Source organism: Bos taurus, chromosome X (genome assembly GCF_002263795.3).
Source record: "Bos taurus isolate L1 Dominette 01449 registration number 42190680 breed Hereford chromosome X, ARS-UCD2.0, whole genome shotgun sequence".
In the NCBI taxonomy this organism is placed as follows: Eukaryota; Metazoa; Chordata; class Mammalia; order Artiodactyla; family Bovidae; genus Bos; species Bos taurus.
The window spans coordinates 71108622-71122801 of record NC_037357.1 but is presented as its reverse complement, the minus strand read 5'-3'; positions in this window follow the sequence as shown (position 1 = coordinate 71122801).

Below are 14180 nucleotides of genomic sequence, written 5' to 3'. Positions count from 1 at the left end.
ATTGATTGATTGCCATTATTGAAGAATCCTTGAACCCCTGGGTTAAGGCCCACTAGGTCATGGTGTATGATCTTTTTAATATATTTTGAGATTCTGTTTGTTAGTATTTTGTTGAGAAGTTTTACATCAATGGTCATCAATGATATTGGTCTGTAGTTTTCTTTCTTTTTGGCATTTTTTTTTTTTCTGGTTTTGGTATTAGAATGATGGCAGCCTCATAGAATGAGTTTGGCAGTTAAACGTCTTCTGCAATTTTCTGGAAGTGTTTGAATAGGATAGGTGATATCTCTTCTCCAAATTTTTGGTAGAATTCACCTGTGAAGCCAAATGGTCCTGGGCTTTTGTTCATTGGAAGATTTTTGATTACAGTTTCGATTTCCATGCTTGTGATTGGTCTAGTTCTTCATGGTTCAGTTTTTGAAGGTTATACTTTTCTAAGAAGTCATTCATTTCTTCCAAGTTGAACATTTTATTGTATATAGCTGCTGTTAGTCTCTTATGATCCTTTGTATTTCTGTGTTGTCTGTTGTGATTTTCATTTATAATTTTGTTGATTTGATTCTTCTCTCTAGTTTTCTTGATGAATTGGCTAACCGTTTGTATATTTTATTTATCTTCTAAAAGAACCAGTTTTTAGTTTTGCTTAATTTTGTTGTAGTCTCTTTTGTTTCTTTTTCATTTATTTCTGTCTTAATTTTTATGATTTCTTTCCTTCTACGAACCCTGGGGCTCTTCATTTCTTCTTTTTCTAGTGCTTTAGGTGTAAAGTTAGGTTATTTATTTCATTTTTCTCTTTTTTCTTGAGGTTATCTTGTATTGCTCTGAAGCATTCCTTTAGCACTGCTTTTACTGAATCCCATAGGTTTTGGTTTGTTGTCTTTTTATTTTCATTTGTTTCTATGCATATTTTTATTTCCTTTTTGATATCTCCTGTGATTTGTTGGTTATTCAGAAGCATGTTGTTTAGCCTCCATATGTTTGTATTTTTAATAGTTTTTTTTTTTTTTTCCTGTAGTTGACATCACATCTTACCACATTGTGATTAGAATTGATGCTTGAGATTATTATTTTTTTTTTTTTAATTTACCAAGCCTAGATTCATGGTCCAGGATGTAATCTATCCTGGAGAATGTTCCGTTTGCACTTGAGAAAAAGATGAAATTTGTCATTTTGGGGTGAAATGTCCTATAGGTATCTATTTGGTCTAACTGGTCCACTGCATCATTTAAAGTTTTTGTTTCCTAGCTAATTTTCTGTTTGCTTGATCTATCCATAGGTGTGAGTGTGATATTAAAGTCTCCCAATATTATTGTGTTACTGTTAATTTCCCTTTTCATACTTGTTAGCATTTGCCACACATATTGTGGTGCCCCTATGTTGGGTTCATATATATTTAAAATTGTTATATCTTCTTGAATTAATCCTTTAATCATTGTGTAGTGTTCTTTTTCTCTTTTCACGGCTTTTATTTCAAAGTTTATTTTATCTGATATGCAAATTGATACTCCTTTGTTTTATTCTCCATTTCCATGAAATATATTTTTCCATCCCTTCACTTTCAGTCTGTATATGTCCCTTGATTTGAGGTGGGTCTTTTTTATATAGAATATATAGGGATCTTCTTTTCATATCCATTCAGCCAGTCTTTGTCTTTTGGTTGGGGAATTCATCCCATTTACATTTAAGGTAATTATTGATAAGTATGATCTTTTTGCCATTTACTTTGTTGTTTTGGGTTCAAGTTTATAAATCTTTTCTGTTTCCTGTCTAGAGAAGATCCTTTAGCATTTGTTGGAGAGCTAGTTTGGTGGCACTGAATTCTCAGCTTTTGCTTGTCTGTAAAGCTTGTGATTTTTCCTTCATATTTGAATGAGATTCTTGCTGGGTATAGTAATTTGGGTTGTAGGTTTTTCTCTTTCATCACTTTAGGTATGTCCTGCCATTCCCTTCTGATCTGAAGAGTTTCTATTGAAAGATCAGCCATTATCTTTATGGGAATCCCCTTGTGTGTTATTTGTTGCTTTTCCCTTGCTGCTTTTAATATTTTCTGTTTGATCTTTGTTAATTTGATTAATATGTGTCTTGTGGTTTTTTGCCTTAGGTTTATCTTATTTGGGACTCTATGGGTTTCTTGGCCTTGGGTGGCTATTTCCTTCTCCCTTTTAGGGACGTTTTGAACTATTATCTCCTCAAATATTTTTCCATGCCCTTTCTTTTTGTCTTCTTCTGGGACTCCTATAATTCATGTGTTGGAGCATTTAACATTGTCCCAGAGGTCTCTGAGGTTGTCCTCATTTCTTTTAATTCTTTTTTTTTAAATTTTTTCCTCTCTGCTTCATTTATTTCCACCATTCTATCTATCACCTCACATCCTATCTTCTGCTTCAGTTATTCTACTCTTGGTTACCTTCAGTGCTTTTGATCTCAATTATTGCATTATTCATTATTAATTGACTCTTTTTTACTTCTAGGTCCTTATTAAAGATTTCTTTCATCTTCTCAATCCTTGTCTCTAGTCTATTTATCTGTTAGTCCACTTTGTTTTCAAGATTTTAGATCATCTTTACTATCATTATTCTGAGTAATTTTTTTTCACCTAGACTCCCTATCTGCTCCTCTTTTGTTTGGTTTGATGAGCATTTATCATGCTCCTTTACTTGCTGAATATTTCTTTGCCTTTTCATTGCTGCGTTTGGGGTCGCCTTTCTGTATATTTTTAATATTATATTTTTGATAGTCTAATCTTTACTCTAGATTTTTAATCTTTGCTTTTTGGTATTTGTTATCAATTTTTTACCTTTAAGAATCTAATCTTCAGTACCTATTTTTACTTAGGGTCCATGGGGTCGCTGAGGGTCGGACATGACTGTGTGACTTCACTTTCACTTTTCACTTTCATGCATTGGAGAAGGAAATGGAAACCCACTCCAGTGTTCTTGCCTGGAGAATCCCAGGGATGGGGAAGCTTTGTGGGCTGCTGTCTATGGGGTCACAGAGTCAGACACGACTGAAGTGACTTAGCAATAGCAATAGTAGGTTATAAAAATGAAAATTAAAGGAGGAATAAATAACTCAAAATAAAAAGTAATTAAGAAATATTCTAAAATGCTAATAGTAAAAATATATCTATTAATTTATCTGGATCTGTTGAGGGCATGTGGGGTCAGTTCAGTTTCAGATAGTTCCTTGTTCCAGTTTATACTTCTTCCCCAGGTCTATAGGCCCCTTCCAATGCTTAGTCAATGCTAACTACAGGGTTTTAATCTATTGCACCTGTCACTTCCAGAGTGGTTCCCACTTCTTTATTTTGGCTTCCTCTGTTTGCAAGTCTCTTCAGTGTCTAATTTCCACCCTGACACAAGAGGACGAAGGTGGTCACTTATTTAAGCTCACTTGTTCAGTTGTGTTGTGGGGAAGGAGGAACACTGCAAACAAATATCACTGGCATGTGTGGGGATTGCTTGCAGTGTATGGACCACATTGGGTTTGACCCTGCTCAAGGTTGCATGTGATTTCCCATCTACTCTGCTCACGCTCCAGGGTGCTCTGCAGTGCACTGTCCAAAGTGGATCCTGCCTTTTGTTCACTTATTTGTGTACTCTACAACGCACTCCACAAAGGCACAGACTCGGTCAGGTGTGCGTTTTGTGTCCTTCCCAGGTCCAAGCAGCTCAGGTGACCAGGCGCTTATCAAGCACACTGTCCCAGGTGAACCATGTGTCTTAACCACCTTCCCACTCCTGGATATTTGGTTTCCCGGGTGTGCCACGAGAGCACCCTCTTAAGTGTGCCATGTGTCTCCTCTGGGAAGCTGATATTAGGCTGTGACCCTCCCGTCAGATGTCAACCTTCCAGGTTCCCAGGAAGACGTGGTTATCAAATGGGAGCATGCTCACAGTTTGGTGGAGGATGCCATCTCTGGGGCTGAGATTGCACCTTGTCTTCCGGCCTTTGCTGTCTCACGCCTACTTCTCTGCCTCCAGTGGGTGGAGGGGCAAGTCCACAGCCGGCTAGCCCTCCTTTGGTTTTCTCTCAATCCTTTGTTCTATGAGCAGGCCAGGCCGCACCTTAGGTTATAGCTTTTCAGGGGAAAGTTCTCTCTCTCTCTTTTTTTTTCCTCTCTCTGGCTATCCCACAGTTTGGGTTGCTATCCCATGTTGGCTCACTCATATTGTCCTCATGGCATTGAGGCCTGGTCCTTACCCTAAGCATGCAACCCATGCCTCCCTGTGCAGTCCCTGCTCACTGGTGGCAGATGCGAGCATCTGGGCTACTTCTCCACTGGGAGTTGCAGTTAGGTGCATAGTCTATGTTTTTTGTTTTTGTTTTTTCTCTCAGTTATGCTGCCCTCTAAGATTCTAAAACTCCCCACAGACCCACCAGTAAGAGGGTTTCCTGCTATTTGGAAACTTATACTCCTTCACAACTCCCTCCCCAGGAGAGGTCTTCCTGCTTAACTCTTTTGTCTCACTTTTTGTCTTTTATATTTTGTTCTACCTCCTTTCAAAGAGAATGGACTGCCTTTCTGGGTGCCTGCTGTCCTCTGCCAGTGTTCAGAGGTTGTTCGCTGAACGTTACTCAGCATTCAAATGATCCTTTGATGAATTTGTGGGGAATAAAATGATCTCCCCATCCTATTCCTCCACCATGTTAGGACCACCCCTCCATAATTATTCTTAATAGATTTTACTTATAAGTTATATTTACATTTTCTTTCCTTAAATGTTTCTTCATATCAAGTTATTTTCCTTGCTGACAAATTTGCTGTAGATATAACAAGATTTAATTTAACATATTAAATCTAAGTGTAATAAAAATATTATACTTACTGCTGATGACTCTTAAGATGTCTATATTAATTAGATCAGCAATCTCAAACATTAATGCCAGGTATTAATTTTTAAATATTTCCCAGTTCACATGAACCTGAAATTAATTCTAGCCAGTTACCTTCTATATTGTTTGATAACTAATATAAGTTGTTAATTTCCTTTAATCTGATTAAGTAGATTTCATTTGCAAATTAATTTCTGATAGTATCATTCAAAGGTAAAAATAGAAATTATTCATACATAAACACATAGACACAATGCAAGATCTTATAGCTTCATTTTCTAAATTTATTAATGAGTCAGATATCACAATATAAAACCCATTAGTTCTAAATGACAGTTGGAATAATAAAAACTGTTAAAAGCCTTCATCCACTAATTTTTTCCTTAGTTTCAGAAATTAGAGATAGTCTAGATAAGATAATTGATCTTGAGCACTCTGGTCTGAAGGCACAGTGAGAAAAAATTAGGTTCTCTTGAAAGTTAAAGTCACTCAGTTGTGTCTGACTCTTTGTGATTCCATAGACTGTGGATTCTCCAGGCCAGAATAATGTAATGGGTAGTTTTTCCCTTTTCCAGGGACTCTTCACAACCCAGGGATTCAACACATTCTCCTGCATTGCAGGCAGATCCTTTACCAGCTGAGCCACAGGGGAAGCCCAAGAATACTGGAGTTGGTAGCCTATCCCTTCTCCAGCAGATCTTCCTGACCCAGGAAATGCACTGGGGTCTCCTGCATTGTAGGCAGATTCTTTGTTAATTTAGGATTTATTCTCTCAGTGTCAGAATTCTGAAGAGATATACATATTATTTTTTCAAGCTAGCTGTCTTTAATGTTTAGGAATTAAACAGGGGTCAATTAACCTTCAAATTGTCAACATACGTTGGATCATAGAAAAAGCAAGAGAATTCCAGAAAAAAACAACTACTTCTGTTTCATTGACTACACTAAAGCCTTTGACTGTGTGGATCACAACACACTGTGGAAATTTCTTCAAGGAATGGGAATTCTAGACCACCTTACCTACCTCCTGAGAAACCTGTATGCAGGTCAAGAAGTAATTGTTAGGACTGGACATGGAACAACAGACTGGTTCCAATGTGGGTGACCTGGGTTCGATCCTTGGGTTGGGAAGATCCCCAGGAGAAGGGAACGGCTACCCATGCCAATATTCTGGCATGGAGAATTTCAAGGGGTCACAAAGAGTTGGACACTATTAATCAACTTTCACTTTCACTTTCCAAATTGGGAAAAGAGTAAGTCAAGGCTGTATATAGTCACCCTGCTTATTTAACTTATATGCAGAGTACATCATGTGAAATGCCAGGCTGGAGGAAACACAAGCAGGAATTAAGATCTGTGGGAGAAATATCAATAACCTCAAATAGGCAGATGACACCACCCTTATGGCAGAAAGCTAAGAGGAACTAAAAAGCCTTTTGATGAAGGTGAAAGAAGAGAGTGAAAAAGCTTACTTAAAACTCTACATTAAAAACAAACAAACAACAAAAAACCACGAAGATCATGGCATCTGCTCCCAACACTTCACAGCAAATAGATTGGGAAACAATGGAAACCGTGACAGACTTTATTTTCTTGGGCTCCAAAATCACTGCAGATGATGACCACAGCCATGAAATTAAAAGATGCTTGCTCCTTGGAAGAAAAGCTATGACAAAACTAGACTGTGAGCAGAGATACCACTTTGCCAACAAAGGTCTGTATTGTTAAGCTATGGTTTCTTTCCAGTAGTCATGTATGGATGAAAGAGTTGGACCATAAAGAAGACTGAGCACTGAAGAATTGATGCTTTTGAACTGTGGTTTTGGAGAAGAATTTTGAGAGTCATTTGGACAACAGAAGATCAAACCAGTCAATTCTAAAGGGAAACAATCTTGAATATTCATTGGAAGGACGAATGCTGAAGCTGCAGTTACAATACTTTGACCACCTGATGGGAAGAGCTGACTCATTAGAAAAGACCCTGATGCTTGGAAAGATTGAAGGCAGGAGAAGGGGATGACGGAGGATGAGATGCTTGGATGGCATCATTGACTCAATGGACATGAGTTTGACCAGGCTCTGGGAGATGGTGAAGGACAGGAAAAACTGACGTAGGTCTGCAAAGAGTAGGACACAACTGAGCCACTGAACAACAGTTAGACTTCAGCTTGCATTGTGGACTTAATTGGCACAATTGAAAGTTCATTATTGTCATATACAGCCCCCCTTTTCTTCTTTTGTATTTAATTAGTTAATTTCAATTGGAGGCTAATTACTTTACAATATTGTGGTGGTTTTTGCCATATATTGACATGAATCAGCCACAGGTGTACATGTGTCCCCCATCCCGAATGCCCATCCCACCTCCCTCCCTATCCCATCCCTCTGGATTGTCTTAGTGAACCGGATTTGAGTGTCCTTTTCCATGTATCAAACTTGGACTGGTCATCTCTTTCACATGTGGTAATATACATGTTTCAATGCTACTCTTTCAAATCATGCCACCCTTGCCTTTTCCCACAGAGTTCAAAGGTCTGCTTTTATCTCTGTGTCTCTTTTGATGTCTCACATATTGGTCATTGTTACCATATTTCTAAATTCCATATATATGCATTAATATACTGTATTGGTGTTTTTCTGACTTACTTCACTCTGTATCATAGGCTCCAGTTTCATACACCTCATTAGAAGTGATTCAAACACATTCATTTAGTAGCTGAGTAATATTCCATTCTGTATATGTACCACAACTTTCTTATCCATTCATCTGCCGATGGACATTTAGGTTGCTTCCATGTCCTAGCTATTGTAAACAGTGCTGCGATGAATATTAGGGTACACGTGTCTCTTTCAATTCTTGTTTCCTAGGTGTGAACGCCCAGCAGTGGGATTGGTGGGTCACATGGCAGTTCTATTTCCAGTTTTTTAAGGAATCTCCACACGGTTCTCCATTGTGGCTGTACTAGTCTGCATTGCCATAAACAGTGTAAGAGGGTCCCCCTTTCTCTGCACATTCTCAAGCATTTATTGTTTGTAGAGTTTTTGATAGCAGCCATTCTGACCAGGGTGAGATGGTACCTCATTGTGGTTTTGATTTGCACTTCTATGATAATGAGTTATGTTGAACATCTTTTCGTGTGTTTGTTAGCCATCTGTATGTCTTCTTTGGAGAAGTGTTTTTTAGTTCTTTGGCCCATTTTTTGATTGGGTCATTTATTTTTCTGGTATTGAGCTGCATGAGCTGCTTGTGTATTTTTGAGATTAATTCTTTGACAGTTGCTTCCTTTGCTATTATTATCACCCATTTTGAAGGCTGTCTTTTCACCTTGCTTATAGTTTCCTCCGTTACGAAAAAGCTTTTAAGCTTAATTATGTCCTATTTGCATAATTTTGCTTTTATTTCCATTATTCTTGGAGGTGGGTCATAGAGGATCTTGTTGTGATTTATGTCAGAGAATATTTTGCCTATGCTTTCCCCTAGAAGTTCTGAAGTTTCTGGTCTTACATTTAGATCTTTAATCCATTTTGAGTTTATTTTTGTGTATGATGTTAGAAAGTGATCTAGTTTCATTCTTTTACAAGTGGTTGACCAGTTTTCCCAGCACCACTTGTTAAAGAGATTGTCTTTCTTTTACTGTATTTTTTTTTCCTCTTTTGTCAAAGATAAAGTGCCCATAAATGTGTGGATTTATCTCTGGGCTTTCTAATTTGTTCCATTGATCTCTATTTCTGTCTTTGTGCAAGTACTATAATGTCTTGATGACTGTAGCTTTGTCGTATAGTCTAAAGTCAGGCAGGTTGATTTCTCCAGTCTCGTTCTTCTTCGTAAAGATTGATTTGGCTATTTGAAGTCTTGTGTATTTCCAAACAAATTGTGAAATTATTTGTTCTAGTTCTATGAAAGATACCATTGATAGCTCGATAGGGATTGCTTTGAACCTGTAGATTTCTTTGGGTAGTATACACATATTCACTATACTGATTCTTCTGCTCCATGAACATGGTATGTTTTTCCATCTATTTGTGTCATCTTTGATTTCTTTCATCAGTGTTTTATAGTTTTCTGTATGTAGGTGCTTTGTTTCTTTAGGTAGATTTATTCCTATTTTGTTCTTTTCATCGCAATGGTGAATGGAATTATTTTCTTAATTTCTCTGTTTTCCCATTGTTAGTGTATAGGAAGGGATGAGATGCAAGGGATTTCCATGTATTAATTTTATAACCTGCAACATTACTATATTCATTGATTAGCTCTAGTAATTTTCAGGTGGTGTCTTTAGGGTTTTCTATGTTGAGGATCATGTCATCTGCCAACAGTGAGAGTTTTACTTCTTCTTTTCTATTTTGGATTAATTTTTTCTTCTCTGATTGCTGTGGCTAAAACTACCAAAACTCTGTTGAATATATTGGTGAGAGAGGGCACCCTTTGGTTGTTCCTGAATTTGGGGAAATGCTTTCAGTTTTTCACTATTGAGGATAAAGTTTGCTGTGGATTTTTTATATATGGCTTTTATTATGTTGAGGTATGTTCCTTCTATGGCTGCTTTCTAGAGGGTTTTTATTATAAATCCTTGTTGAATTTTGTCAAAGGCTTTCTCAGCATCTCTTGAGATAATCATATGATTGTTATCTTTTAATTAGTTAATATAGTGTATCCCATTGATTTATTTGGGAATATGGAATAATCCTTGCATCCCTGGGATAAAGCCCACTTGGTCATGATGTATGATCTTTTTAATATGTTGTTGAATTATGTTTGCTATTATTTTGTTGAGGATTTTTGCATCTGTGTTCATCAGTGATATTAGCCTGTGGTTTTCTTTTTTTGTGGCATCTTTGTCTGGTTTTGGTATTAGGGTGTTGGTGGCCTCATAGACTGAATTTGGCAGTTTACCTTCCTCTGCAATTTTCTGGAAGAGTTTGAGTAGGATAGATGTTAGCTCATCTCTAAATTCATGGTAGAATTCCCCTGTGAAGCCATCTGGTACTGGCCTTTTCTTTGTTGGGTGATTTTTTTATTACAGTTTCAATTTCCATGCTTCTGATGGGTCTTTTAAGATTTGCTTATTCTTCCTGATTCAGTTTTGCAAGGTTATACTTTCCTAAGAATTAATCCATTTCTTCCAAGTTGTCCAATTTGTTGTCACATAGTTGCTGATAGTAGTCTCTTATGATCCTTTGTATTTCTTTGTTGTCTGTTGTGATTTCTCCATTTTCATTTCTAATTTTGTTGATTTGATTATTCTTTTTTTCTTGATGAGTCTGGCTAATTTTTGTCTATTTATCTTCTAATATAACCAGCTTTTAGTTTTGTTTATTTTTGTTGTAGCCTCTTTTGTTTCTTTTTAATTTATTCCTGCCCTAATATTTATTATTTCTTTCCTTCTACTCACCCTGGGGTTCTTAATTTCTTCTTTTTTCTAATTGCTTCAGGTGCAAAGTTAGGTTATTTATTTGATTTTTCTCTCATTTCTAGAGGTAATCTTGCATTGCTATTAACCTTCCCCTTCAGTTCAGCTCAGTTCAGTCACTCAGTTGTGTTCGACTCTTTGCAACCCCATGAATCGCAGCACGCCAGGCCTCCCTGTCCATCACCAACTTCCGGAGTTCTCTCAAATTCACGTCCATTGAGTCAGTGATGCCATCCAGCCATCTCATCCTCTGTCGTCCCCTTCTCCTCCTGCCCCCAATCCCTCCCAGCATCAGTCTTTTCCAATAAGTCAACTCTTCACATGAGGTAGCCAAAATATTGGAGTTTCAGCTTTAGCATCATTCCTTCCAAAGAACACCCAGAACTGATCTCCTTTAGGATGGACTGGTTGGATCCCCTTGCAGTCCAAGGGATTCTCAAGAGTCTTCTCCAACACCACAGTTCAAAAGCATCAATTTTTCGGTGCTCAGCTTTCTTCACAGTCCAACTCTCACATCCATACATGACCACTGGAAAAACCATAGACTTGACTAGACCGAACTTTGTTGGCAAAGTAATGTCTCTGCTTTTGAATATGCTATCTAGGTTGGTCATAACTTTCCTTCCAAGGAGTAAGCGTCTTTTAATTTCATGGCTGCAGTCACCATCTGCAATGATTTCATATATGATATTATACACATTTCAATGCCATTCTCCCAAGGCTAGATTTATGGCTCAGGATGTGATCAATCCTGGAGAACATTCCGTGTGCAATTGAGAAAAGTTGAAATTCATCATTTTGGGGTGAAATGTCCTATAGGTATCAATTAAGTGTAGCTGGTCCTCTGTATCCTTTAAAATTTCTTTTTCATTGCTAATTGTCTGTTTGGTTGATCTATCCATAGGTATGAGTGAGGTATTAAAGCCTGCACTATTATTGTGTTACTGTTAATTTCCCCTTTCATACTTGTTAGCATTTGCCTTATATACTAAGTTGCTCCTATATTGGTTACATACATATTTTAATTATTATATCTTCTTCTTGGATTGATTCTTTGATCATTATGTAGTGTCCTTCTTTGTCTCTTTTCACAGCCTTTATTTCAAAGTCTATTTTCTCTGATATGAGTATTACTACTCCTGCTTTCTTTTGGTTTCCATTTTCATGAAATATCTTTTTCTAGCCTTTCACTTTCAGTCTGTATGTGTCCCTTGATTTGAGGTGGGGCCTTTGTAGATAGCATATATAAGGGTCTTATTTTTGTATCCACCCAGCCAGTCTTTGTATTTTGTTTGGGACATTTAATCCATTTACATTTAAGGTAGTTATTGATAAGTATGATTCTGTTGCCCTTTACTTTGTTGTTTTGGGTTTATGTTTATAAACCTTTTCTGTGTTTCCTGTCTAAAGAATATCCTTTAGCATTTGTTAAAGTACTGGTTTGGTGGTGCTGAATTCTCAGCTTTTGCTTGTCTGTAAAGCTTTTGAATTCTCCTTCATATTTGAATGTGATCCTTGCTGGGTATAGAAGTCTGGGTTATAGTTTTTCTCTTTCATCATTTTAAGTATGTCCTGCCATTCCCATCTGGCCTGAAGAGTTTCTATTGAAAGATCAGCTGTTATCCTTATGGGAATCCACTTGTGTGTTATTTGTTGTTTTCCCTTGCTGCTTTTAATATTTGCTCTTTGTTTTTGGTCTTTGTTAATTTGATTAAAATGTATCTTGTGGTGTTTTGCCTTGGGTTTATCCTATTTGGGACTCTGTGGGTTTCTTGGATTTGGGTGACTATTTCTTTCCCCATTTTAGGGAAGTTTCAATATGAACTCCTCGAGTACTTTCTCTTGCCCTTTCTTTTTGTCTTCTTTTTCTGGGACTCCTACAATTCGAATGTTAGGGTGTTTAACATTGTCCCAGAGGTCTCTTGGGTTGTCTTAACTTTTAATTCTTTGTTCTTCTTGGCTTCATTTATTTCCACCATTCTATCTTTCACCTCACGTATCCTATCTTCTGCCTCATTTATTCTACTATTTGTTCCCTCCAGAGTGCTTTTGATCTCAATTATTGTATTATTCATTATTGATTGACTCTTCTTTATTTATTCTATGTTCTTGTTAAAGATTTCTTGCATCTTCTGAGTCCTTGTCTTTGGTCTACTTATCTGTAACTCCGTTTTGTTTTCAAGATTTTATATCATCTTTACTATCATCATTCTGAATTCTTTTTCAGGTAGACTCCGTATCTCCTCCTCTTTTGTTTGGTTTGGTGGGTATTTATCATGATCCTTTACCAGCTGAATATTTCTCTACCTTTTCATTTTGTTTAGATTGTTGTGTTTGGGGTGGCCTTTCTCTATGCTGGAAGTTTGTGTTTCCTCTTTATTGTGGCACCTGCTCCTCATGAGTGGAGTTGGACTAGTGACTTGTCCAGGTCCTGGTTAGGGAAGCTTGCTTCTGCATTCTGGTGGGTGGAGCTGAATCTCTTCTTTCTGGAGTGCAATGAAGTGTCCAGTAGTGAGTTTGGGGTGTCTATGATTTTGGCATGGCTTTCATCTGCCTGTCTTTTAATTCTCAGGGCTGTGTTCCTGCTTTGCTGGAGAATTAACATTGTATGTCTTGCTCTAGAACTTGTTGGCCTTTGGGTGGAGCTTGGTTTCAGTGTATGTATGGAGGCTTTTGGGTGAGTCTTTTCTATTAATATTCCCTGGAATCAGGAGTTCTTTGATGTTCTCAAGTTCTGGAATTAAACCTCCTGCCTCCCACTTTAAGTCTTGTTCTTTCAGTAGCCTTAAGACTTCTCTATCAATGTAGCACAGATGATGAAACATCTAGGTTAATGGTGCAACAATTCTCCTCAGCGAGGGACACCCAGAGAGGCTTACAAAGTTACACGGAGAAGAGAATAGAGAGTAGGGAGATAGAGGTGACCTGGAGGAGAAGAGAGGTTGTCAAAGGGGGAGAGAGCAATCTAGCCTTTAATTAATTCCCTAAGTGCTCTCTAAAGTCTGGAAAACCCAGAGAGATTCACAGAGTTAGAAATGTAAGAAAAGAGGGAGGAAGGAGATAGAGGTCACCAGGAAGATGAGAGAGGGAGTCAAAAGGGGAGAGACCAATCTAGCCAGTAATCAGTTCCCTAAGTGTTCTCCACGGCCTGGAACGCTGAGAGAGATTCACAGAATTAAGTAGAGAAAAGAAGGGAGAGGGCAGAGATAGAATTGACATGGGGGATAAAAGGGACTGTCAAAAGGGCAGAGAGCAATCAAGCCAGTAATCACACTCCTAATTGAAAATGGATACTGAAGATTAGATTCTTAAAAATACAAAATTGATAACAAATACCAAAAGCAAAAAAAAAAAAAAAAATCTAGAGTAGAGGTTAGACTCTCAAAAAAAAAAAAAAAACACTAAAAATACAAAACAAAATCAGTGGAAAAATTATATATATATATATATATATGAAATTTGATTTAAAAATAGGGTCTTTTTTGAAAGATTATAAAAATGAAAATTAAAAGAGTAATAAAGAACTTAAAAAATATTGAAAAGTAATAATAGTAAAATGTATCTAGTAATTTCTCTGGAGTTGTTGAGGGCAGTGTGGGGTCAGTTGAGTTTCAGATAGTTCCTTGTTCCAGCTTGTACTTGTTCTCAAGGTCTATAGGCCCCCTCCAATGCTTAGTTAGTGTAAACTACAGGGTTTTAATCTGTTGCACCTGTCACTTCTAGAGCATTTCCCTTTTCTTTGTTTATTTTGGCTTCCTCTGTTTGCAAGTCTCTTCAATGTCTAATTTCTACCCTGACACAAGGGGGTGAAGGTGGTCACTTATTTAGGCTCACATGTTCAGTTGTGTTGTGGGGAGGAAGGCACATTGCAAAGAAATATCGCTGGTGTGTGTAGGGTGTGCTTGCAGTGTATTGACCACACTGGGTTCGCCA